The 16,424-nt window shown below is 34.6% G+C and overlaps 1 protein-coding gene across 3 annotated transcripts in view; it reads right to left on the reverse strand.

The window, feature by feature from the left end:
- Window positions 1-16,424, reverse strand: part of GALNTL6 (polypeptide N-acetylgalactosaminyltransferase like 6) — a 1,047,269-nt gene that overhangs the window by 925,656 nt on the left and 105,189 nt on the right. The gene's annotated exons all lie outside the window — the stretch shown is intronic.

Raw genomic sequence — 16,424 nt, forward strand, 5'->3', positions numbered from 1 at the left:
AGTCATACTCCACTCTCCACTGAACTGTAGAGAATGTCCTGTCCATTGTATAGATCTGGGTAGGGGTTTGAAGTTTAAGGCCTGTATTGTCCTTGGCTGGTGCCATAGTGTGAGTGGATTACTACTCAGCTATTAAACACAAGGAACTCCCGAAATTTGTGGACAAATGGATTGAACTAGAAATGATCATAATGAGTGAGTTAACCCAGAAGCAGAAAGACTCAAATGGTATATACTCACTTATATCTGCATATTAGCCCAAGGGGCATGTCCTATGAAAGCCTTCACTTACCAGGAAACTGAGACAGAAGGGAGGACATCCTATTGGGACTCTATATGAGAGAAGCATGGGAGAATAGCAAAGTAGATGTACCATATTTTTAAAGACTACTGAACCCACTTAGTGCTGCCATCCCAACTGAAGGGGTGGGACTATCTTTTGAAGCATGGGTAACCCCTCAAGAGATGCTTCCCTGATAAAACTAACCCCTCTCCCCAGAATCCATCATTTCCTAGTCAATCCTCAGACTGGAGTGCACATTCTTGAACCTCCATCTATACAACAGCCATTTAATACCCAGCAGACTCTGCATTCCATACACATAATGGCAGAAACTAGGTAAGTGTTTTAAAACAAAGTCAGACAAGGATATATTTCCTAATCCAAAATTCCAGTTTTCAACTTTGATTTTTAATAATTTCGAGATCTCCCACTAGACCGGAGGGAAACCGAGACTGAGGCTAGTAAGGTCATGGAGCTTAGAAAAGATCCTATGACTGTTCCCTTGCCAATTGGAATAATTATTTAAAACATTGTACATATTATCCTTGGACCTATAGAGAAATGTAGCTACCGTTCCTCATCAAGGAAGCCTATCTCTACCACAAATGGAGACCATCACCAAAAGAAACAATCAGACATAGTGCAAAGATCAACAGATCTAGACAGCCCAGCCTCAAATGCACAAATATAGCAGGTCCAGTGTCTGTAGCAGCCACAATACCAGGAAATCTGCATGAAGCAATCTCCTAGAAATGGTGGCATGGACAAGACTGGAACAATAGCACTGTCAATCGATACGTTAGATAGAAAAGGGAAATCCTATTCACTCCCACCACTTAGAAAAAGAACTGCAAGCAACTAAACCCTGCTTGGTGAAGGAAAATCAGGTTTTCACAGAGATGAGATTTCTTATTGGTGGTTTAGTGCAGTGTGGTCAGCCTGGAAACCATATACAATAAAACACAAAATGGGCCCAGAAGGCTATGTGTGTGTGTGTGTGTGTATGCATGTATGTATGTACATATATGTACATGTAAAAAATATAGATAGATATGTGTATGTTCAAACATATAAATACCCACATATAAAACTATACACATATATATTTGTGCTCGCATACATATGTGTCTGTGTGTAGCAATAATAAAGCAAAAGAGGATGTTGACCCGAAAGAGAGTTGGGGAGGAGAGGTTTGAGAGAGTAGCTGGGTGATGTTGGAAGGAGAAAGGGAGAGGGAAAATAATGTAATTCTATGGTAACTAAATACACACCGAGAAAACAATGCCCCTATTTCTTTTTTCCTTTCATGAGTACACAATTTAATGTTTCATGAAAGTTGTTAATGAGGTATGTTGAAGTTGAGTGCATTACACAGGAGTAGCAACGTGTTTCTTATGAGGTTTTCAGTATCTTATTAGAGAAGCATATAAGGCTGATTAAAAAATTCCCAACAGTACTATTATTATAGAAGAAGTAACAATCACTTTAAAAAATAAGGTAATTTGTCTAGGTGCACACAAACAGCAAAGAATTATTTTCCAGACAGGTAGCAAGGCTGGCTGACCCTCAAGGTCCTTCCATCATGGCCGCTCAGAAGTATATCGTGTATGCTAGTACTCATTTTCTTATCAGCAAATACATCATCTAGAATTCTCAAGCTATTGATAAAATTTATATCTACTTAAGATTCATGGATTCTGAATGTGTAGGACAACATACCTAATAATTACTTATTTGTGTCCCATATAATCTAAGTTGAGTCATTTTAATAATAAGCCATTAAAAATTATATTCATTAATGTTAAGCTAAATTTTGTTTTGAAAATAAAAAGGTAATTTTAAATCTTTACAGGTTTACTGTTTCTGCATTTCTTTTTAAACATAATAATCTGTCAATGAAATAATTAATCATAGTTTGCATGATTGGGGTTCTTACCCACTGAATTTCTGGGTTTTTGTTTGTTTGATTGTTTATTTTGGTTTTTCGAGACAGTGTTTCTCTGTGTAGCCTTGGCTGTGAAGTTTTGTATTTTAATCAACTAATAAGATTAAAAATATAGTGTTCCCAGGATGCAGTCCGTAGGATTCTAAAATTCTAATTTTCCTAAATATGTAGATTTAGATAATAAAATCATATATATTCATACAAATATACATATAAGCTAATATTACATAGACAAACATAAGAATACTGAACATACATGTTTCCCTTATAAATATTTGTCCTAATATTCAAGATTTATCCACTAGATTTTTTCACAGAAAAGAAAAATATTTTTGGCTCATCTAAAGAACTCATAGTATGCTAATTTTGTTACTATAAGATGAGACATTATTTATCTTATAAACCTGACTAGGAATTGTGTCGAATCGAGAAATCTAACCAACTACCCTAAATTGTTTTCTTCTAAAATTATGAAGTTGAATTGAAATTTTTCAATTACTTTGGTTCTAAATATTAGGACTCCCAAGTAACACAAGGGAAAAGATTTATGTGGTTTTTAGAAAAAAATTTTTTTGGAGATCCTTAAATAATTCTCCCTTCTTTCTCTCCCTTCTACACCCTCACTTGCTCTCTATAAAATTCATGGCCCCTTTTAAAAATTAACTATTCTTATATGCAAGATATATATATATACATATATATTATTTATATGCGTACTGTCAGGGCGGATCCTTTGATAAAAAAAAAAACAAGGACAACAATAGACATGTTAAAATAGACGGGGTGGGTTAGGAGGCTAGTTCAGGAGGCCTCAGACCTAACCCAAAGTACTGAAGGTAACTAAGGAATGCTGAGAACAGATGCCACAGTCTTCACCAGGAATGAGCATAACAATTGGTAACTTATATGTGTTTTGTTTACAGGCACACTAAAATGTTTACATTTGGTTGAACTGTATTGTATATTTATTTATTGTTTATTTATTATTAAATAAAATATGGTGTTAAATGACTATATTATTTGTGTGTTAAAATAATAGTATAGGCAGATATTTGGCATATAGAACATGATAAAATATAAGATATAAAATTATATCCAGCTGAAATATCACTGCCATAATGACATAATATTTTGGATTCCTTCATAATAGTATGTGGGAGATGTAGAGTATTTAAAGATAAAATAAGATGAACAATGATCTGTTGAAGGTAGGTAATGTGTACATAAAGATTCACTGAATTATTTGTTTACATTGGGAATTTTTAAATAGAAGCTTAATAAATATGTATAACACGTATTTACCTTTAATTATTTGCAACTGTAATGAGGAGCCTGAGGTCAGTATTAGGTGGAAATAGCTACTCTGTACTCCACCACTACTTCCAGAATAATTTGTCATAAACCAGTCAAGTCTCATATAAACACAAAAGTAAAATAAGGAAAATCTTAACATATTCACACTTAGTTTTTAACACATTACCCACCCATTTATAGAACATGAACTATTTAAAGGAGGTAAAATGTGATTGCATCCTTGACTTGCACTATAAATGGTGCTTGCCAAAGCTTTCCCAAATAGGACATCTGACTGCTATTGCTTCATTTTTGTGACCATCATTCACTATATTTATGATAAATATACATTATCTTTGTATTTACCAGGCTCCAACACTTGCATTTGTCTAAAAAGAAAGAGTGAGCTTTATCTTCTGCTTAGCCAGATTCAGTTCTCACTTTTGAAATTACTTCAGCCTATACAGTTGGGGTCTTTTGCTTATGGTGTGTTGGACAAAGCCAATGCTTCTCTGCATTCTCACGTAAGCAAACTTGTAACACAATTTCATGGATGGTTGAGCACTACAGAGTAATGTCATGCAAGGAAATGCCATGTGAGTGTGACAGGTACTGAAGTGGAATAGAAAGTTGGGCCAGAGGTTGGAATTCTTAACTAAAGTCAGACAGCACAGAAACTCAGCATATACCAACTGTTGCAAAGATATGAAGGGATGGAAGAGGCAGGCATTTTGAAATAAATTTTGCCTACGGGATGAGACTGAGACATAGTTAAGCAGTCATGGGGCAGGGAAACTGACAATGCTTGGAATTTTCTAATAGTTGGATTTCATGTAATAAAAAAAAAACTCTGGAAAAGAACCGCATTCTTGAATTTCATGTAATAAAAAAAAAACAAATAAACTTTTACCCAATGTCTTTGATGCATGGGAATCTTAGCTGTAAAACTGACCTTTATTGTAAGATAATAACTGCTTTTATAAATTCATGGCGTATGGCAAGACAGTGAGAAGTACGTGAAAGAACAGCTGTCAGAGGTAGCCACGGGTGGATCTATGTCACAGATCCAGAGATGTGCTGCTGTTTAATAATTACTGGGATTTTTCTTGCTAAGTTGTATTCCATAGTTAGATGTCAGAAAAAAAACTAAAGTAAGACAGCAAAATCATAGTCCTTCCCCACTAACCAGGCAATACATCAGCAATCCACTCATTTTGTTTTCACATGTGTTGAAGTGTTTCTGGACAACTCTTTAATTAAAATATCATGGCACTCTTTGTCCTCAGGCCTTACTTTGTAGTTTTAATTCACCTGTTGAGACTGGTTTTTCAGGTAAATATGGTCCAATCTTACCAGTCATGTTCTCTTGAAATTTACATGTATACTTTTTTGGAAATCAATATTTTTATAAATTTAAAACATCTTTAAACATTTTCAAATAAATTCAAGATTATTAGTTTATTCAATAAATATAATCAATAGGCCAGTGAGAAATTTCTGAGATTTAACTTTAGGCACACACCTATAATCCCAGCACTCGAGAGGCAGAGGCAGGTGGATCATTGTGAGTTCGAGACCAGTCTGGTCTACAAAGCGGGTCCAGGACAACCAAGGCTACACAGAGAAACCCTGTCTCAAAAAACAAACAAACAAACAAACAAAAAGTATTATTAACAAAGCAAAATAAATCTTTATAAAGTTCTTCATTTTTGATAACCATTTGAGATGGTGAGTTGCTTTTCTTAAAGACAAACTCTTACTGAAGAAATTAGGCTAATTTTTAATTCAGGACATATTCTTTAAGCTTCCCAAGTACCCATTGCCATGTGACTCCGAATTATAGCGAAGAAGTGACAGCTGGTCCGTGTAGGCGTAAAGGAAATAGAATTTTTCACTCTACAGACAAGAACATGAATTGAGATATGTTGAGGTTTTGGTTTTGAGATTCATAGAGAGGACTTATGCTGTGAAATGTGGTCTCGTAGGCTAAGGAGGAAGTTCTTATTGGGCGTTGTTGGAGGTTTAACTTAATAGTATCAGTCATGAGCTAATATCTACTACAAAACAAACATAGTGGCTTCTGTTATTTTCTTCACTGATACTAGAGTCAAAATCCGAGTGTACAATGTTTAGCCACCATTGGAAGAGGGAAGAATGCACACTATCATTGAGGGCTGAGTATGAAGATAAGTGCATTAAATTCACACCTTTGGCACTCTTTCATTTTTATTTCATCACTAAAATGGGCTTATAAATTCTTTTCTCATGATTTTATATTATTGGTCTTGATTTCCATTAAGTGCAGGCTACAAGAGCCCCTTTATGCCAGTACCGGGTACCCATGAGCATAAATGAATATTTTACATAATGATATTATTATAAGTGAGATTTATTATTGTATGTGAGCTTCTGGAAACTAAATTGACCCAAGTTAAGACCAGCTGAGTACTGAGCACTTTCAGTGCTCATGAGTTCTGTTAACGATTATCACAAATAGACGGAAAAATACCTCCAAAGTTTAGCATTCATGAAGTTTGTTCTGTTCACCCCAAGGCAACATATATGACAAAAGCAAGATCAATCACAAAACAATTTAGGTAATGTTAGCAATTTTATCTATCTATTCTAATGATTTGTTAAAAACCACCCTTTAACCAGGTGACACACAAAAATTAATAGTTCTTAAACTCTTACACAAAACAATCTTAATTAACGAACAATAAACTAAACATCTAAATTAGTTCCAAATTTGTGTTATAAATCTTCTTGGTTTGTTGAATTAGTTAATAGCAATGCCTTTATCAATAGTGACTTCCTGAGTGTGAAGACTACATAGTTTTGGTCTTTGCTTCTTTAACGCAGTACAAATGAATTAGCACAAATGCGTATGAATAGGAGCACTTGTCCCCCTCCCCCCGTCCCCCCCCCAACACAGGAAGATTAAAGTGTGGAACCTATCAATGAATATAAAACAAGACTCTTGCCACTCAAGACCTGGTTTAGCAACTTCATGAGATGCTTTCTAAAAAGCTTAAACAGACACACAAATAGTGAGGTATAGCTCAGGGGCAGAATGATTATCATGTGTGAGGCACTAGAGTCAGCCAGTGCCACAAAAATGAATAAATAGTCACTTTAATATCTGTATTCAGTTTTATAAAAAAAAATAAACGTTTAATTGAGTCCTTATTTCGGGGATCAAATTATGCTTGCCAGACCCAATAGTTTTCCACAAAACATAAACTTATATGTACAGAAAATCAGACATTTTCCTCTATTTTCAGCATTTGCATTATCATATACAGAGAGATAATCCTTTAAAACCAAATTGCCATCTTTCACATCACAATTACATAAAGTTAAACTGGATGAATGACCCAAGAAGAGTTTGCCTTCTCTTCATATCCTGTAGCTTTGCATCTTGGTGCTTCATAAACATATTTGTTACTCATATACATTCTCATTAATTATTTCATATGATACATGCCATATTGGGAGTTGCACTAAAACAAAGGGTGATATGCTGATATCTGAGCCTGAGAGTTCATGTTTTCTAGTCAACTAATAAGAGATACTGACACTGACCTACAGATCATATTTCAGATAGCAATAATTTAATAATACGAAATAAATTACTGAGCACTCCAAAGATGTACCTGAGATTTCAGACTATCAGATTATTGTATTCGCTTACTCTGTATAGTTGTGTTTTTAGCAACATTGTGCTGGTTTGTAACATATCTGCATATTTGTGATCACATTTGTGACAGTTATAGGCTTTGTAGATCACTTTAAACATCCTAGTATCACTATTTAAAAGGAATGTTTCCCAAAGACACGCACCTATACAATGATGCCTAGAGAACTAAAAGAACTGTAAATACATCCTCTATAAAGTGACCAGAGTCTTTGGCCAATTCCTTGAGGGATGATGCATACACAGATCTCTGCTTTGTTGACACATGTCAGCCACCAGCTGACTCAGTCTGATTTCAGGAGTCTTATGTCGCATAGAGGTACTCTGTGGACCCATTGGCTCAGTTTCCTTGTGCAGCTGTTTTCAGTTGACAATGACCAGGGCCAATAAGTTTTTCCACATCTTTCCTAGTTTCCATTTAGCATAGTTCACCTTTTGTTATGGATAATAGAGACAAATGTTCACTCTGTTATACTTTGAAACTTCACAATAGTTTTAATAACTTGCAAAACCAGTAATGACCTGAAAAAACTATAAATAGCAGAAGGGTATTCAGTGACACTTATTTATACCACTGTAAGTGGTATGAGTGCAAAATGGAATAGTTTCATACAGACATATTTTCCTAAATAATATTCCATCATCCATGAAAAGACATACTTACTTCAATGTATACAATCACTGTGTATACTATGCTATAATGCAACAATATTAAGTGAAAATATAGAAATCAGATACATATTATGAGGTAATAATTTAAATAAAAATTTAGCTGTAAAAATAACATATGCCATAACAAACTCAATAAAACAAAGAAGCTGTGTTATCAACTATGCCACTTAACAATTCTGATTTTTTTTTAAAGAAACGATCTAATTGTTTCTCTATAATCAGCTTTTGAGAAACAATTTAACTAGCTAATAGTATGAAGGTATTAATTGAAAATTTGGTTCTATTACATGAACTAGCATTCCTTTTATTCACTAAAGACATATGAGTTTGAATACTTACTCTCTACATTAAGAAGAGAAAAGCTGAAACCTGTCATGTGTAGTAAGTAAAGTCAGAATCGACAAAGCAAGATTCTCTTCATCACTGTTTCCCTGTCATTTCAAAATTCCTAATTGAGATTCAAACTTGCAAAACCTTAAACAAAGTGTCAGAAGAATTCTGACAAGTTTTTAAAATAAATGAATAGTGATTTTACTCATCTGGGACTCAGTATTCATTGATTCAACTAAAATTTAGGTCATTATGTTCTGTAAATTCATATTGATTTTGAATTAAAATTAAAAGTCTAATGAACTCGGAAATAATTACACCAATCAAATGATCCCTTTCTATAAATACAAATTGTCAGTACATCTAAAATATAACTTCCAACAAGACTATCCTAAAATAACCTGCTTACTTATGTCCAATGAAGACTGCACAATAAAAGCCTGCCTGAGTTCAGCTATATTAAGAGGGAACGTTGGTAGGATGCCCATTCACTGTTAAGTGACAGGGTACAGTTGAACAATGGCCAGCAGACAGCTGAGGAAATGCTTTATGAACTGGAATTGCTAGGAATTCAGACAAAATGGTATTGCATTTTGGGAAGAATAAGAGTAATATACTCTTCTGGAGTGTTCTTTCCAAAAAAAAAATCACCCACTGTTAACACAATAAAAAACATGGATACATGAATTTATAATAAGGAAATCCACTATTTGTATGTGCCATGAAAACATCACCGACACTATACAAAATAATAAAAAAAAAACTTGGCTTCAACTCAGAGACATGCATGAAGTAAAGTCTTGAATCTAATTTCTTTTTTACTGTTTTCTTTCTGTTGACTATGAACATAGTTAAAATAATACACACATATATATGCACATGTATAAGAATGTTCATACATTAAAAAAATGAAGCCAGATAAATGTGTGCTGTACACTTAATGAGTAGGAATTACTTGTTTTATGTTGTTACCTGTAAGAGTTGCTTATATTTTCATTTTCTCATTTCCATAATCATATTTTACACATTTATTCTGCTGAGCGGCCACATTAATCCATGCATTGTATTTGTTTATAGATAAGTAAAATGAGTTACAAACCAGACCGTGATTTCATCCCATGTAATCTACTTCTCCCTTATTAGGCAGCCTGTACTAAGATGATATGAGAGGACAGAGGTCTGCAAGAAGTTTAATAAGAGAGGCCAGAAGTAAAAGAACAAATACTAAAATAATGTCTTGTTCTTGCAAAAGAATTAGTGCCAAAGCTATGCACTGGGCCTAGAAATCTCAAGCTTATATGTATGGGGACAAATATACATGTTTTGTTGGGATGCTTGTGTCTCAAAGGCTCAATTAAAACAGCCATATATTCCCCTCTCCCCATGGAAGCAAATAGAGTATATTCAATTTAAAATAGTAAATGTTATTGATTAATGGGTTCTGAAATTACAATGAACAATCACAGATTGTTGATTGGAAAGCAGCACTCCTCTACCTATATTTCTGCTGTTTTGATCTAGGCATTTACCTTTTGATCTAGGCAGGAATCTAGTGTAATAGAGTTTCTCATCCTACCCCCTGAATGGTATGAGTAAAGAGAGAGGCTGTTGCTCACAAAGCAAGCTATGTCAAAGGAAGTCAATCTACTCAGGTTGCAGTGCTGCTGGCGTTTTCTTAAACTGAGTGTCTACCCTTCCGCTTGTACATCAACAGATTACAGACTCTCCTTCTTATTAAGACAGACTAAACATAAACACCTTTGTATGGCATTCAGAGAACATTCTAAAATTGAACTACCTTCCAGGGATGAGTTGGATTAAGAAAAAAAAAACCCTGATGGCTTTGAAATACAGAAAGGATAAATAATGTTAAACACCATTCCAATAAAATAAGAGAGCCACGTGAACATAAGGGTAGACTGTGACAGATGTGTTTGAGGAACAGTAAGTAGACAGTGCTGAGTACAGTGAACAAGGCAACCATGTGAGGATACATGCAAACAAGGATAGATGGGCAATGCTGACCCTTGTGACAAGGCTCTAAAAAATCTGCAAGAGGAGCATAAAAATATCACAGAGGCGTACAAAAATGAACATATTGTGACAGAAAAGAGAAAAAAGTACAAGATCTGTTAGATATTGGAGAGACTATGTATCGATTATTACATAGTTGTCAAATATTTTCAATCACAAGTGAAATAAAAACAATTTCTGTTTAGGAAAATTATGGCATATTTTGACATTGCATTTGTCTTAGTATTCCTTTTCCAGACATTGAAAATAAAATAGGAAACTGGTGCCATCGGTATGTCATTTTTGTGTTTTCAATCAGTTTCTAAAGTTTACTTCTCAGGTTGGAGTCCATTAATCGTGCTGAAGATACACCTAAGTTGTGACTGTAGTCCTGATGTGAAGCCACTGATCCCTCTTCACCAATGGTATCTTGTTCTCATGTTCTAAATGATATATCTGTGACTGAGTGAGACCTCTTCCACCTGTATATGCTCATAGGGTACCAAGTCTCTTCTTGGTAGCCTGCTATCCACCAGGCCTCCCCATCCAGGGAAAATGGTCAAATATGGGGCACCAGAGTACATGTGAAAGTCAGACCCCACTCTACACTCAACTGTGGAGAATGTCCTGTCCATTGGTTAGATCTGGGTAGGGGTTCAAAGTTTATTGCACGTATTGTCCTTGACTGCTGCCATAGCTTGAGCAGGACCCCTGGGCCCAGATCTGCCCATCATAATGTTCTTCTTGTAGGTTTCTAAGACCCTCTGGATCCTTCTATTTCCCCATTCTCCCATGCTTCTCTCACCTAGGTCCCCCTCAGTCACAGCCATAGGGAAGGGGAGTAAGGGGAAAATGGGAGGGAGGGAGGAATGGGAGGATACAAGGGATGGGATAACAATTGAGATGTAATATGAATAAATTAATAAAATATATTAAAATAAATAAATAAATGATATGTTTAGATCCTTGATTTCCCCATTTACCGCGTCATCACCTACGGGAATGTAACTATATTATGAGTCATTGTATTACAGTGTTGTCGTGAAGATGCACTGAATGTTTGAAATTAATCATGGGGAAGACCTCCAAGACACTTAAGAGCTTCAAGCAAGCATCTTACTAATGATGTTGATTGGAAGTAACCATAAGATTGTGAATTAATATCAATATAGAAGTCACTCTCTACCCAGTGCGATCAGCCCAATGGGCCGTACCCTGCCGGTGTACTACTCTTTCGTGTAGCTGACAGTGCTTTTCTCTCTGCTCTAATATTGCCCCCTTTGATTGTCATATGTTTTTAGTTAATACCCTCAACACTTGACTTTGAAATAACTTCAGTTATAATTAGGAAAAAAATCAAAATTAGAGCTGTTGCTTAAAATCAGAGTGTGTTATATATATAAAAGACAATGACAACACTGGACTCTTCTCAAAGTACTTTGCTATTCTCTTAGGAGCATTGGGAACTGCATTTAACAGTCTTCCTCCAAAACTATGGGACTGAATTCTGGATATGGGAATGAATCAAAACCTGTCAACACATTCTTAAATGTAGTGCTTCAAATACCCTGAAAGATCTTCCATTCTCTTCCAGGACTTTTATTTGTAGGAGAGATTTTGAAGGTCATGGTGTCTAGGGCATCATGTGCAAAGACAGTGGAGCTTCAGCCTGAGTAACTTAATAACGTCGATGAAGAGAGGGTGCATAGTAGTAGGGAAGCATGTTTAACAGTAGGCACAGTGTGTGCATCTCTACTGCCTTATGTTCTTCACACACTTCAGGTTTTTTTTTTTCAGGTCATAGGACACAGCTTCTCTTTCGAGTTCCTGAGCATAGGTCATTGCTCATCTAAAAATCAAGTCCTTCTCTACCTCAAATAAACCCACCAGCTTCCTCTTTTCATACATGTTCCTTCTGAATTGTCTTTTATGGTTAAAAAAAAAATCCCCTAACAAAACCGATATCCTACTTAACTGCTAGAATTTGTGAATATTATCTTATCTGTGAATGTATTCAATACCTTCAAAGGAAGAATATTTATTCTGATGTACTTATGCGGGACTAAATGATTTCCAAAAAAGATAAAAGCAGTTAAAGTTTTCAGTAATTTGCATATATGTATATATCTTTATATATTAGTGTGTATATTTTATGTGTTCTTGTATGCTCATATGTGTGTATTAAACTTTTGTGTGTTTTATATAATTTTAGGTAAATATGAAATAATGATTCCTTACGTCTTTATCAAACAACCTTGGTTTTGTTTTTTCCTTCTTCTTTTTTCCCCAACTGGAGCTACATCCTCACTTTTCTCACTTCCTACTTCATATTGCGTATATCCCTCTATTGCCCTCTATAGTCCCTTTGCATGTTCCATGTGTTTCCTCCAAGTTATGGACTTACTGCTGAAGATGGGGGCCAAGAACTGCAGATGAAAGATAATCTGCAGAGTGTATCTTTATGAGTCTGGGTTATGTCACTCAATACCCTTTCTAGATGCACTGATCCATTTACCTGCAAATTTCATGATTTCACTTTTCTTACAGTAAAAAAAAGTGTTTCACTGTGCATGTGTACAGCACACATTTTCATCATCTGTTCCTTTTCTGAAGGAAATTTAGGCTGTTTCCATTTCCTGGCTACTGTGAATAGAGCAGCAATAAACATTACTCATCAAAAATCTGTGAAGTGGCATGTCACTTCCCACTGGGTTACACAGTACACTTATCTTTTGCTTTTTAAGCATTCTCCATACTGATTTCAGAGTAGCTACACCAGTGTATTTTCCTACCAAGAGTGAATGAGGGTTCCCTCTTTCACACATCCCTGCTAGCATTTGTTGTCAACTGTATTGTTTACCTTAGTTTCTCTGACTGGCGTGAGATGAAATCTCAAAATCATTTCAATTTGCATTTCCTTAGTTACTAATGATGATGAACACTTTTTGAGTTATTTCTTAGCCATTTTTATTTCTTCTATTGAGGATTATTTTTAGATTCAAAGCTCCTTTTTTAAAAATTTGCTCATTTGTTTTCTTAATTGATTTTTTAAAACATTGTACATTCAGTATATCAATCACCTGTAAGATGTACAGCTAGAAAAGTCTCTATAACCCTCCAAGTTTCTTCTTCACTCAGTTGATTGTTTCCTTATTTGAACTTTTTAATTTGAGAAAGTCCTATTTGTCAATTGTTGGCCTAGAAAGTTAGTGTGAGACTTTGTCTCCTAGAAATGGCACAAGAAACAATCTGGAGCAATGACAAAATCAATAGTCATACTAACAGAGAGGGGAGAAAGTCACATAGGTTATTGCTCCTAAACAAAAAACAAAACAAACAAAAATCTAAAAATATCAAAACAATACAACGAAAATGACAGGCAATTAGTGATTACTGTTAAAGCTAGATTAACGTCTCCTAAGATGATTATTCTAATTATTGCTGTGGAATGCAAAGTGGTCATCCCTGAAATCCGCCCCCACTCTGTGTGTGTGTGTGTGTGTGTGTGTGTGTGTGTGTGTGTGTGTGTGAGTGAGTGTAAAAATCATAGAAACAATCAAGGAAAAAATAAGCCATCCAGTAGGATGGGAGTGAGGTGAGACCTAGAATAATTTGGAGGGATGAGACATGAGAGAAGATGGAAGAAATAGAAGGAGTAAGTGAATTAATTATATTTTAACTGGAGTATATTAAAAAATAAATAAACTTAAACAAAAATACAATGAAAACTTGAAATCGACACATGAAAGGTAGATACACAAAAAAGAGAGTCACTGTGACAAAGGTAGAGACAAAAACCACACACCTACGTGTTTACGTGTGAATTTAACACTAGACTTTGGGAAAGGAGGAAGCTGTGCTGACATTTGCAGTCTTTTTTTTTTTTTTTTTTTTTTTTTTTTTTTTGGTAGCAGTTACAACAGGCATCCGTGTTTAATTAATTAAGTAATTAAAGTTCATTTTGTTTTTGAGATATGTTCTCAATATGTAGTTCTTGTTGGCCTGCAACTCATGGTGTGGCCTAGGTTGGCCTCTAATTTTCAGAGATCTACTTGTGTCTGCCTTTTGGGTCCCAGAGTTAAAGACGCTAACCACCACACACTGCTCAACCTCCAGTGTTTAATGCAGTATTCCTACTAATAAAACTGAATCCTTTGTGTAGGCACACTTTGTTTCTATTCATTGAATGTCAACGTCCAGATATTTCTAGGTCTAGCACAGAATTTCGATCAACTGAGTATTTTTCACAAACGTTATTCACAAAATAGATGTTAAACTGCAATCTGTTGGTTCAAGGAAGAGCCACACCTGGTTGTGCTTCTTTGGAATTCAGCATCGAAAAGTAAATAATTAGAAGACAGATTTCTAAGTAGCTGCTTTATAATGTGGCATGTTTCTGTAAAGTATTAAAAGACCTGGACTGTCTTATCTAAACTCTGTATTCTCAGTCCTTACCCTGACGTCCCTTTGCTCTTTATCAGATGTCCTAAGCTGTAGCCCACAGCTAAGGTTTTAGAAGAACCTAACACACTTCCTCCTCAATTTAGTTACAAATTTCACTTCCTAATCCAACTTTAATTTTTCTTGACTAATTCTCTGCCTAACTGGAAAAGTCCTTTTCTTTTCTTTTCTTTATTTATTTATTTATTTATTTATTTATTTACCTTCTATTTTGTTCTTGAATGCAGGCATATGGTTGTTTCTTATTCTGTTTTTTTTTTGTTGTTGTTGTTTCATATCTCCACATCTACATTCTAAGTACTTAGCATTATTTCTGCCATAGAAATGTTGAATAAGTAATACACATTGACAAACAACATTTTTGATGAATTTGTCTTATATGAAGAAAGCTTTTTGTAAACTTCAACAGAGTGCTTTCATATATTCCTTGTGAAATCAGATGAGAAACTTAAAACATCCTTAAAATGCACTAGAGAGAGCTAAGTCTTGTACTATTATTATTTTTTAAACTTTATTCAGAAGCAAAATTAAGGATAATTAGAAGTGAGCAGTAGAAGATGTGCTAAAGGTGAAACAGCTGGGAGCAACTTACATCATCCAGTTGGCCTTTCAAACAAAGCTCACTTCAGAAAAGTTAGCTCCATGGCCACTCTTTCTACTTGAAATGCAGTCTATGCTAATAGACGACCATGCAGTAACAAGAGCATTTTACTGCCATGACACTTAGTACATTCTTCAGAGCAGCAATAGTCGCCTCATACAAAGCAACAGCCCTAGAAATGAATTGGTGTAAAAGCTCTGCTCTTTCACAAATAAGTTCCAATTCCACCTTTCACCATATTTAATAAATATTTGCTATGCTTAACATACGTGTTCTACCTCCTTCTTGTCATAGATAGTATGTATACATATATATGTATGTGTAATGTAGTTTAAATATATAGTTCATATTCATATAATTATGTGTTTGCTATAGTAAGTATAAAATTATTCATTAAATGTTTTTAAAGAGCTATTATAATTTTAATAACTAAGCAATTAAAGGTTTTGAAGTTGATGGTTATAATTTTTGGTGGATGAGATAATAAATATGATTTTATTTATCTAGTAGAGTTTATCTTGTTAAATGTGATAAAATGATATATACTTGTCTAAATATTCAGCATTTAAAAAGAAATATCAATTAAATAGTGAAGGCAAATATGAGGAATAGTTAAGAAAAATAAATGGCAAGTGAAGAACAGATAAGTTTTATAAATATCCTTAAGTACAATGAAAAATATTTCATAAATTCTCAGCATAATGGTGTCTATATAGGTTGGAAGATGTAAATTTAATCTGAAGTTTTTTAATTTTTCTGGAGTGAGCAAAGAAAAGGAATTTGGATGCCAAATTCAAAGTATGAAATTAACAAATAGCTAATGCTGTAGTTGCAAAGTAACCATGTGGAAAGGATCACAAATAAGTACAAAATATAATGTTCTTTCTATTCTATGACTCAGGGTTATTTAATATATACTATCAGTTTTTAGTAGCAAATATTTACTTCCAAGATTTTTTATATATTATAAAACAATACAAGCCAAACCAACAAATGACAAAAACAAAAAATGAAATTGAATTGGGAAGGGCAGGGAGATAAGTTCTGGATTCCAGAGTTAGGACAGGGAAATACAAGATTTAAGGCCTGCTTCACAGAAGAAAACACAAGTCTGTTGCTGTGAATGTGG

The sequence above is a fragment of the Acomys minous genome, assembly GCF_964271855.1.
Source record: "Acomys minous genome assembly, chromosome: 15".
NCBI classification, from domain to species: Eukaryota; Metazoa; Chordata; class Mammalia; order Rodentia; family Muridae; genus Acomys; species Acomys minous.